Here is a 13,586-nt window from a genome sequence, read left to right on the forward strand (position 1 = left end):
TTGAAAAAAAAATATTTACAAAAACAGTAAATTTTCTTTGAAATTATATTTTTCTATACCGTAACATTTACACATTTTCGACCATAAAATAAATAATTATTATCTATATTCATTAATACTAAAATTACTTATTCTTTCATAATTACGTTGAAAATTACAGAAAATTTGCAGTCAGAACTGTTGTTTGCGTTAACTGATACTTACTTAGCCTAATTTAATTTCAAATAGTTTATTTAATTTTTTTTTTTACAAATTTACAAGTCATTTATTAAATTTTTTTTAAAATCTTCTACATATAAATATATATACATATATATACTTATCTACTTTTTAAATTTGTAAGTAGATAATAATAATTGCAGAAATTTATTAGGGAAACTATAGAATATAGATAATACATAATATAATAGATACACATAAATATGTAAATAATTATCATTTATAATTAAAATAATTATTATAATTATATAATATAGTTCTTAATTTATAGTAAAAAAATTCATCAAATTTTTACCAAAAAAAAATATTATATCTGATGCAAATTTTCTAAAATACATACACAATACATAAAAAAAAAAGTAAAATCAAAAATTTATACTAAAAATATAAAACTTTCTCTAGAATGAGATTTGACAATAATTTTAATGTGCTTAAATAAAAAAAAAAGAATAATAAAACTTCAAACTTTGAATCTTATATATTATATAACATAATAAATAAATACTATGTTTAATTATAAATAAAAGCAATATTTACAATAATATCAACATAATAGTGTTAAAATTAAATAATATGTTCTTAAATAAAATTTTTCATTTTCTGCCGAAAGGATTGTTACAGTACCTTTCGTATTATATATTAATACTCTATTCTAATGTTGATAACAATCATTTGTACATATATATAAAAATAGATTATGAAAGTTTTTACTTTAAATGAAAAACAAAATCAATATTTAATTTTGCTTAAAAATTTTTAATTTAAATTACGATTCTCTTTTCTTTCTTCTTCTTGAGTTTCCTTCCCAATCCGAATATTCAATAAATAATTCTATTTTGGTCAAAATCTTATTGCAAAATTCGGCAAAATCTTGTTGCAAAAAATTCACAAATATATTTTTTTCAAAATATTTTTTTTTTATTTAAACAATATAAAATATTTTTAAAATTTTTCAACACATTTTTGTTTACAAGACGAACAAAAAACTATATAACAACCTATATATTCATTTGAATTTTCGGCAGTTTTTAATAAAAAAAAATTTATTTATGCCTATATAAGTTTTATTTAGGTTGTATATCTGATTTATATTAAAATTATTTTAATATAAAATTTTACTTTATATAAAACCTATATAATAATAATATATGGTATATATATATTAAAGATAACCCCATTTTACTATAAGAAAAATTATAAATTTTCTTAAAAACGAAAAAATAAATAATTATCTACTCTATATTAAATATAATCTTACAATAAAAATGAACGGTTTAATTATATTTTAACAATTTTTCTCTTCAAAAAAAAAAATAAATAAAAAAAGTGATAATATAAAATATTAAAATTAATAAAGGAAATATTTACATTTTTTACTATAAATATATAATACATAATTAAATAATCTATACACTTTTGAAACTTGTGATTTTATTTATTGTTTTTTGTTTTGTTTTCCACCCCCACTCCCAAAATAAAACACTCTTATATACTTAGATACTTTTAGTATAAAAAACATTTCTAAAACATAAAAAAAAATTTACTGTTTAATAAAATTTAATATTTAAAAAACTACTTTTTATTTTTTTTTCTAGAAGTTAGATATTCTTATATATAAACATATATACATAAATATAATCAAACAGGTTTGTGATTGTAATTTAAAAAAAAAAGTTATATACATAATATACATACTATATAATAAAAAAAATTTTTTTTTTTTGATAAAGTGTTTCATAATTAACTTATATATTATATAAACAAAAAATTATATATTATAAAAAAATCAAAAAAAAAAATCCTTTATATATGGTCTTACAATTACTTATATATTATGTTCAACGAACAATATATAATTATATATCGTTATAATTATATAACAGAAAAAAAAAACTGAAAAAAAAAAACTTTTTAAAATAAATTTAGAAATTTAATTCTGATAAAAATTAAAAATTAATAATAAAATTAATATAAAAAAGTACAAACTTGTATCTCTTTAGAAATTAAATAGGAAATTAATAATAAATAGTAAATATAAATTAGTATATATCAACATATATAAATAAATTTATAATAAATATAGACATACATATACCTTAAATTTGAAATATTTTAAAAGAGAAAATTTTAAATATTAGAAAAAAAAAACTTTTTAAATATCCTTGAATTTTTTTTTTTTTGAAAAATATATAAAAATGCTAAAACGCTAAAATGATGACATATCATTTGTGTAAAATATAATAATCATCAAATTCATTTTAATTATATGTATATTTAAATTGCAGTCATATAATATCACTAAAAACCCCTTTTAGGGGGCAACCCATTATCATTATATAATCCTTTATAATTACTATTTTGGTATTTCCTCATAATTGTTTTTGTGAACCGATCAATTTGTGTTCTTAAATTTAATAATAACAAAAAATATATATTATAAATTTCTTTTCTAACCGTAACCAAAACCTTATTCTACAAAATGAAAAATTCAATATTCTTTTAAATTTAGTTTTAAATTAATACTAAAAAAAAAAAGAAATCGAAAAAAAATATATTCAAAATCTTCTTTGAAATTTGACAAATTTTCACTTCTAAATCGTATACAGTACATACGTTATATACGTACATATTCATTATATACAATAATATAATGTTAATATAATGTAATAAAATAATTTCAAAATATTTTCATTTAAAATCTTCTATTTTTTTCATTTAAATTAATTAAAATACAAAATGAATAAATAAATATAAAATTCGAAACTTGAAAAATAATTTATTAATTTATTCAAATCAAATGTCTTCCTGATACCAAAAAAAAAAATTAAAATAAAAAAAGTAAATGAAAAAAAAAATAAATAAATTATATAAATAAAACAAATATAAAAAATTATTACTATATCATAATATTTATATAATATAAAAAAAAAAGTTTAAAATTAACTAATTATATTTATTTTCTTCCAAAATTAAGTAAAAATTTCTTCCGTAATTTATAAAATTTTCCTTTAAATTAGCTTTGAATCCTTGATATATATAAATTTTTCAAAATGAAGTACTTGATTTAAATTGTGCTCACTTGGCTTTTTAATTTCACTATTTTAAAATTTTTAAATTATTCACAATTTTATTTCAAAATCGTATATAAGTGGACCAAAAATAAGAATTAAAAATTAACGAACACAAAATTAAATTATAGACATTTTTATGATAAAAATTAAGAATAAACCATTCCAAATTCTATTTTGTATTTTTAAAATTTTCTTTAATAACATTTATTTCCAAGAATTTCATCTGGACCTTATTACAAAATCAAAAAAGGAAAAAATTTCATATTGTAAATAAAATTTATAAAAAAATTTAAATATACGTTTTAGAATAAATTAATTTTATTAGTTCTTAAACGTACGTACACAATTTTATTTTTGAATTTAGAGAAAAAAGTAGTAAATAGTTTATAATAGTAGAGCGCTTTTAATTAATAAAACAAAAAAAAAACATACTTATTATTATTAATTTTATAAATTATTAATTATATTTTGCTTTCTTTTATAAATTTGAAAATATGTAGTTTGAAAATGCAACATGTGTTAAGAACTTGTATTCTATTCTATTCAACAAATATTACAATTTTTGCAATATGTAATTGCAATTTAAATGGAAAGAAGAATTAACCGGAACATATGAAGCTGACTGGAAAATAATCATTTACTCATATTCTGTTGACACGCAGCCATTTGAGATTTTGAATATAGCAAATTTTAAAATTGATTTTATTCATTTCAAGTAAAACGTCCTTAAGAATATATTTGAAAATTCTTTAATTTAAAGTAATAAATTTATTTATATATTTATTTATTTCTTAAATCTCAAGTGAGTAAAAGCTCGTACAAAGTGTTATATAATTTAAATATTTCTTAAGATACGAATTTACAATTCTTAATTTATCTCAAATATTCAGTTAAAAAAAATTATGCTATAAATTTTATTAATTTCAAATTTAAATAATTTTGGTAATACTTGACATCTATATACTTTTTAACACATGTTACAAACTGTATATTTTATTTATTTATTATTTTTTTTTTCAATAAAATTTATTATAGACGCACTTAAATAATATTTTAATACCTCATATTTTTATTCGTTTCATTATTCTTTTTTTAGCCCAAAAAATATTCGAATTTATTTAAAAGAAAAACATTCCATATAAATCATCTCCATAACAAAAAATAATCATTATTTGCATATATATGTACATTTATAATAAAAATTTAATAGTATATTATTAAACATGACAATTAGGAAAGAAATACTCAAAAAAAAAAGAGAGCATATAAAGAGTACGTAAAAAAATGATTTATGCGAAAGTAAATAAACAAAAAACAATAATTAACAAATTTAATTTAATAAAATAATAGCTAATGAAATTCATTTATATATAATTACAATAATTAATATTATTTAACAGTTCAAATATAGTATATGATCAGTCGAAATAGAACTTCTTAAATCATTTTTTTGAAAAAAAATATTTAAAATTTAAAATGAAACATAAAAATATTATGAGCATTGAATGTATGAAGAATATGAAAATCTTGAAAGCAATTAAAAAATAAAATAAAATATAAAGAAAATCGTATGATATTTAAAACTTTTATCAAAAGCTATTTCAAGACAATATTTTGATATATTTAAGAAATTGTAAAAAAAATGGTATTCGTGATCTTCAAAAAATCATAATTTAAAACAAACAAAAAAAAATTAATAAAAAACTAAAACAAAACAAAAAAAAAACATTCCTATATCTAACACAAATTTATGAATAAGAAAAGTTTATAAAAAAAAAAAGGAAATAATTTTAAAATTTTAAATTATGTGTGGGTTTTTAAATTTCGTTTTTTGAGTGTTTAGGTTCTGAAAAGCAATAAAGTTATTATTATATTTCAATTTATATTATCATATTTATAAGATAACAATTATGCTTCTTTTATAATTTACATTATATACCTAGGTATATAAGTACATATATATTTTTGGAAACAGATTCTCTTAATTAATTTTAATAATTAATCCTATATTAATTCTATTATTAATTCCTTATTAATTCTGTTCTTAATTTTATCCTGATCAATGGCATAAAATCAATAAAAATATGCAAAAAAATATATTAAATTTTAACTCAAAAAAATTAATAAAAAATTGATTTTATATAATAAGAAAGAGTCCTTACAAAATTAATTTTTGCAATATATAAAATGATATTCAAACGCCGTTTCATGTAATTAAAATATTACTACATATTTACAGCTGTAATATTACGGATGTTCAACAATACAAAAAAAAATTGGCATGTTTCATATATGTATACATATAGAAAAATTCAAATTAATATGCACGTTTCAATATTTTAATACGTATCGTATATAAAATCGCTCCAATAAACCGGTTTGGCTGCCATTTTGCTGAAATTTTCTAAAAAATAAAAAAAAAAAATGGAAAATTCTATAAATACTAATATCATAAAACATCTATTATATAAATTTTTGTATTAAAATCAAATTTTAAATTTTTTTAGTGAATAAAATCACAACACGATGACAACACAAAAGAAAATAATTATTTAAACTTGATTGTCTCCCACATATAAAAATATGTGGGATATTTAGACTGACTGTCTTATAATTTGTGGAAAGTTATTTTAAAAAATGAAAAATCATTATGATATTTATAAAAAAAAAAGAGAACCAATTTATTTATGTCTTATTATGTAATGGCTAATTTAGTTACAATTAAAGAGAATAACTCAAATAAATTTTTTAATAACTCTTAAATGATGATTAAATTATAGAAATAAGCAAGAAAGCAATAAAATATGTTAAAAACATATTTATGATTTTTAAACTCTTATTTTTCTTTTTCGATTTTTATATTTCATTTTTAAATAAAAATGGGAAATTTTATTTCTCCCAATTGAAAAATAAAACAATGAAATTTAAAACATATCTTAATAAAAATTATTTTCATATAAGAAATAACGTAAAAAAGAGTTAAAAAAAAAGAAGGAATAAAACAAAAAAAACAAACATCATCATTTATATTGTATGTACTTAATAAAACAATTTTTTCTCTTAATTTTTTTTAAAATAAAGTATTAAGCAATTGCACTCATTTTATTAACGCTATATATTATAATATATATATAAAAAAAAAACAAAAACAAAAAAATGTTAATGATCTCTTTAAATATAATTTTTGTTCTAATTTTCTGTAATACTTTTCGAATTACATACATATTATATACATTTAATCAAAAAAAAAAAAAAAAATAAAGAAATTGTAATAAATTTAAGAATTTAATAATTATTTGCTCATAACAATTACATATATATTTACTGTATAAATAAATATACATGTATATATATATTATATACATAATATGTTTATATATATACAGAAATATATAAATTTTTTAGCAATTAAGTAATGTTAATTGATCTCTTTACTTGTGTTAAATATTTTAACTGAACAAAAACAAAAACAAAAAAAAAATATAAACTTAATTTTAAGGATATCAAATAAGCCTAATATTATATTCCCTAGTTTTCATATACTTATATAATATATAAATATATATATATAAATAAATAAATATATATACGTATATTATAGATAAAAGATAATTAAAAAACTGAAACAAAAAAAAAAATGAAAAAAAAATAAAAATTAAAACCATTTGAAAAAAAAAATCAAATTTTAGAATTAAATGAAAAAAAAAAAGTATTAATATAAGAGAAGAAATAAAATACACCAAAAACCAAAAAACAAAAAAAAATTATTTATTATATAAACTTAATATTAAAAAAAAAAAATTTATTAAAAATGAATTATATAATAAAGAAATAAGTTTGATTTGAACTATAATAATAACAAACGATTTATTAAAATCCAAAATTTATTATAAATATTGAAAGAACTACAAAAAAAAAAAACAAAATGTGTTAAACAAGAAAAAAAATATTAAGAAAACCAGATTTAAAATAGAAGGATAATAAAGTTTGAATTTGAAAATAAAAAATGGAAATACCATTAAAACAAATCCAATTATTTTTTTTAATTAATATTCATTTTCTTTTATTAATTTGTTCAATTTTATATTGAATATATTTAAAATTATAATGTTTGTTATTTTTATTTATATAATTTTCAATATATAAATTTTAATTTTGTAATACAAAATTTCAATATAAATATTTATTATACCATAAATAATAAAATTCGAATTCATACTTAATATACAAAATACAATTTTATATAATATAATTATTTAATTTATGTTAAAACAGTCTAGATTTGTATTATGTACATTATTTTAGAAAAAAAAAAAATATTTATTTTGTTTTATAAAATTTTTATTGTGTAGAATCATAAAGGAAGTTAAAAATATTTACTAATTTAATATTATAAAACAAAAAACAATTTAATAGATTTAAAAGATTATTGGTATATAGGAATTCAATAAATTTGAAATTATTTTAGTTTTATAATTTATTTGTTTTTTTTTTTTTTTTGAACAACTAAATATGTTTTTGCTTTAATTTATGTAGATTTTCATTCTCAGCAATATAAATCTTTATTTTGTGCCATATTATATCTTAAATTATAATTTATATTTTTAAGTTTCAAATATTATTAGAAGAATAGCTAATCATTTTTCCTTTTATATTTTGAATAATAAATCCATAAATCATTTATGTATTTTCAAAAACCTAAAATATAGTAAACCATTATAATTATTTGAAAATTATTTAAACAATTGCAATCATTTAAAAATGAAATTATTTTTAATTTATAAATTACAGCAATAGATGATAATATTATATAAATATTAAAAAAAAAATATGTTGAGTAGAATATATTCTACATTATATTGAATATTTTAATTTAATTTTATTGAATACCATTTTGATATATTTTTTTTTTGTTAAAAAATAATGTATTTAATTAACATACTAGACAAATTATTATTTTCATTTAGTTTTCCAAGAACCAAAAAAAAAATTATTTAAATATTTGTAATTAATTTTAGAAAAATAATTTGGTTTTCTTTTATATTATCTTATTTCAATTAAATTAAATTAAAGAAAAAGTAAAAAAAAATTTCATATTGATTTTTAAAATTCATAAAACTTATGTTGATTTTTAAATAGTTTTAATAAAAGTGAAACAGAAAAACAATGTCTTATATTATATATGCGATAATTTAAAAAAAAAAATTTGTATTATTACAAAACGTATATATATATATATTATGTATTATTAGTAAGGAAAGTTCATTTATATATCAATATACATAATATTAATATAGGAAACAAAAAAAAAATATAAATAAAAGAAAAAAAAAAATTTGTTTCAAAATTTTCTGTATGATATTTTCAATAAAACTACATAGAATTTAGTGTTATTTATATAAAATGCATATATCTACAACAACTTATATATCTTTTGAAATATTATATATAGTAATATACAATATATATATTTAAATATATGAATTATATTAAATTATTTAGAAAATGTATACATATTTAAACTGAGAGAAAACTTGAGAACAAGAAAAAAAAAATTATATATTTATTTGAATAAAAAAAAATATTAAAACAAAAAAAAAAAAAATATTTTACTTTTGTTTTTTCAAATTCAATCAAATTTATTAAAAAATAGAATTTTTAAATTATAAAATATTATAAATAACTGCAATAATAAAAAAAAAAATAATTTATTTTACTGCAGTTATAATCCGACAAAATTTTTAAAATACTAATACTTTAAATAATTTAATTTTTATTTACTTCATTCAATTTGAATTCAATTAATTAAAAAAATATTTTTTTTTTCTATTTTTGCAGTTATTTTAACAAAATAATTTTATATTATTATTGTTTTAGTAAATTTCTTTTAGAATTAATTTAGTAATATACTTTATTATCGTATTCATAAATCGTATACATTCAAAAAGAGATAAAAAAATAAGTAATTTTTTTTTAAATAATAATTATAGTAGATTCTTTTGTATAGTTTTATTTTACAAAAAAAAAAAATACAAATTAAAAGCAGAAGGTAACATTAAAAATTAGATATTTGTTTTATTACCGTATTTTTAGTCGAAAAGATTATAAAAAAAAAAATAAAAGTATAAATAAATTTAATTTTATTTTTAATATATTTGTATATTTAAATAATATTTTATATATGTTTCTTTTTTATTGTAATTTCTAATTAACATTGTTATATTATGCACAATTTTAATACACAATTTATTTTAAATTTAATTTCATTCTTTGTTTTTTCTTATATTATGTTGTTTTTGTTTTTCTTTCTAGCTGAACAATAATTAATTTTCTAAACATTTAAAAAAAAACTTTTATCCTTTCGTTATAATATCATATAGTACTTATATAATATAAACATTACCTCTTTTTTTTGTAGTAATTAAAGAAAAATGTATTTTCGATAGTTTATACTATTTATAAATATTCATTTATCATTAATTAGAAAAGCTTTAACTGTATTTAATTTTAACATATTTGTCTTTTTTTTTTTTTTTGTTTCTTTATTTTATTATAAATATAAAAGTACAGCCAATTTTATTATATTAATGTAAATACCAAAAGATACAATATTATAAAAGTAAAATTTCATAAATTTTTAAACACCAATTTTAGCCTCAACTAACATACATACATATATTTGTTAAACAAACAAAAGAATTCAAGAAATCAAGTTCAACTGATAAACTATTAAGAAATTTATATATGAAGTTAATAAATATTTTTTTTATATATGTATGTATTTATATGTCAGAGTATTTTGAGCAGTAATGAGCTAATTTAAGACAAATACCAGAAATTATAAAAATCAAAATGAACTTTTATTTAAATTTTGATTATAAAACGCTTACTATAACAAGATTTTATAATGATAGCACTTTAGTACTAGATTTTTTGTTTTTACATAAAATCAAATATTTTTTAAATATTGTAATTGCAAACAAAATAATTTTAAAAATTATTTCATTGAAATATACTTATACTATTTATGCTATTCTTCATTTCTTTACCTCAATAAAAGCGTTTTTTTTTTTTTTAACTACATCTCTATGTTAGAATTCAAATATTTTTTAATTAATATTTTTTTTGAAATTTTTTTTTTTTGGCCGTATTTATAGTCTTAATTCAAAATGATGTTCAGTCTATTTTGCTCATAAATGTTAGATGTGCTTTAGAGTATTAAATTATTCACTATAGTAGATGTGTAGTTTTTTTTTCATTAATTTACTCTTTGATAGGCGTTCAAAGGGTAAAATATACTTACTTATTTGCTTTTTTTTTCAAATCTTTGAAATTAATAAAATTTTTATTTATATAAAGTATTCAATTTTACAGTACTTAAAGTCACGTTCAAAAGCAAAATAGCTTATAAAAATAATAAATTTACAAAATTGAACAATACACTACTAAGATAAGGGAATGATTATTGCTCACAAAATATTCTAATACGGAAAAACAAAAAAAATACTTTCATTTATAATAAAATGAATTTGATATAGGAGACTTATTTTTATTTTGGACTATAGGATTATAATTTAAATTTCCATAAAAAAACATCTTTTCTTTACAAAAAAAAAAAAAACAAATTTTTTGTGAACATCATTTTCATTCAAAAAACAAAAAATAATATAACAATGTTTATAAGAAAAACTTTTTTATATTTTAATATTAAATTTTTCCTTTAATTAAATAATATACATATTTAAATTTTTTTTATATAATTTATGATAAATATTAATGATTATTTTAGTTGCAAATTTATTTTTTATTTTGAAAAATTCATTTTTATATGTTGCATTGGTTTCCATATAATTTAATAATGACGAATGGTTTTTAAGGATCTACATCTTTAATTCTATTGATATTTAATTTTCAAGTTTATATTTTTCAAGCAAAAATTTGAAATTTTCAATAATTTGTCGAAAACAATAAAATAACATTATGTAAATTTCATAAATTTTTCAATCATATTCTTAAAATTTAAAAATTATTTTGGTTAAATTATAAAATTTTTATTTAGAAAAATATTCACTCCCCATATTCATAAAACACCTTCTTTTTAATCGATGCAACATCATAAATATTCACCCGCACATTCTGTTAGTCGTATCACTTGACATGATGGGTTATTATTTAAAAATTTTAAGATTTTCGATTTTCTATACTGAAAAGCGAAAAAACCTTTCCAATAATACCTCATCACTTCAAGTGATGTTGTCTTAATAGAATATGGGTGATTATAATTTTTTTATTTTAAATATATTATTATAAAATATTAAAAAAAAAAACAAAAATAACTATAACAGACAATACTTTTGGGATAGCGAATAAATAAAAGAAAAAAAAAATATTTATTAATATAATAAAAAAAAAAAAAACAATTCATTTTGAGAATCATTTCTCAATTCTTTATATACACATATATATGAGTATATTTATCTAACTATGACAGGAATTAATTAAGATTTAACTCTTAATTAAAAATATTTAAAAAAAAAAACAAAGAAAAATATCAGCGAAAATATTATATTAATAATTTCTAATAATTACTAAAACAAACTAAAATACTCTATATATATTATTTTATAAATTGAAAACAAATATATATCCACCAAAAAAAAAAAAAAAATCCAAAAAAAAACCATACCCCAATTATTAATATAATAAATTAAAAGAAAAAAAATACAAGAATATTTGAAAACCATTATTTAAGAATTTAATGTTAATATTAAAATTTTATTATATAAATTTAAATAATATATTTGTATATATATACATATAAACATAATTCATACATTTATGATATATAACAAAATAATATCAACATACAAAATATACATTGTATATATACAAATATATATGCATATAAATAGATGTACAGAATTATTTGAAATGGGAAAAATAATTAATTTTTGTCATCTATAATTCACATAATTATAACACATATATATTTAATATTCACTTGCATATTCAATACAAATATAGTTTATATATATAAAATATACTACAATAGACCAATATATATTTATTAAAATAATATGTAATTTATGTACTTTAATAATTTATAAATCAATATAAAATTAATATTTATATAAATAATTTATAATAAAATAATCAAGCAAATTATATTAAACATTTTCTTATATATATATTATATTATATAACACATAATATTATATGTTTACAAAATAAAATAAAATAAAAAAAAAAACAAAAAGAATAAGTAAAAAATTCCAAGAGCAATAAATTTGATACATATTCAAAGAAAGTTAAAAAAAAAAAAAAAAAACAAAAATTTTATTATTATTATTAAAAACTGTAGTTATTATTAAAATGCAATTAAATTAAAATAAAAAGAAACATAAAACTTTTTAAACATTATTAAAAAAAAAAAAACATGAAATAGAACACAATTGTGTTGTTTTTTGCTGTTTTTTTTTAACCCGAAAAAAAAAATTTGTAGCAATTTTAAAAAAAAGTTTTAATTAATTAATCTTAGATTTGAATTAAAAACAAAAAAAAACAATAACGACTATGTGTTTGATACAAGAGAATTTTTAATTAAAAAATAAATAGTTTAAAGGTTGCAGATGGGCTCATCTTGTTGGCCTAGTGCGTATAACCTTCGCATGGAATTCGGTTTTCAGAGTCGAAAACCGAAATATCAGTTTACAAGTAATTAATTAACAAATTGTTTCCTTGTGATATCCTTTAAATAAATTTTAAAATTATTTTCGAAGATTTATTCATTAAAATGACAAGAAAAAATTTTTCAATAAGATCTGCTTTATCAACACTAATATTACAATAATTATTATTCAAACTTAACTCAATAAATTCATTAATACCATAAATATTAAAATATAAAAAAAAAATTAAAGGATCAAAGGGCAAAGTTGGAAATAAAAATGAAAATTCATTATTTTCATTTTATTTCTTACTCATTCTTGAATGAATTATTCTTGAATTTTATTAAACATTTTCTTGTTTCAAACACAAAGTTAAAATTTAAATTTTTTATAGAATTTTCTTTTTTTTTAGTATTAAATGTAGAGCATACAAAAACCAAAAAAAAAACAATTTATGGTAAAACTTATATAACTGCTTTTTTATTTTAAAATATAATTGTATTAAAATTCTTCAGTTTAAATATTTTATATATAAACATTAAGTATCTATATATAAATTTAAAATTAGATTTTTTGCAATTCATTTAAATACACTAGTTTTGGCTTTTAATTTTTAAATTTAATATTT

Source organism: Condylostylus longicornis, unplaced genomic scaffold (genome assembly GCF_029603195.1).
Source record: "Condylostylus longicornis isolate FDR11 unplaced genomic scaffold, ASM2960319v2 ptg000030l, whole genome shotgun sequence".
In the NCBI taxonomy this organism is placed as follows: domain Eukaryota; kingdom Metazoa; phylum Arthropoda; class Insecta; order Diptera; family Dolichopodidae; genus Condylostylus; species Condylostylus longicornis.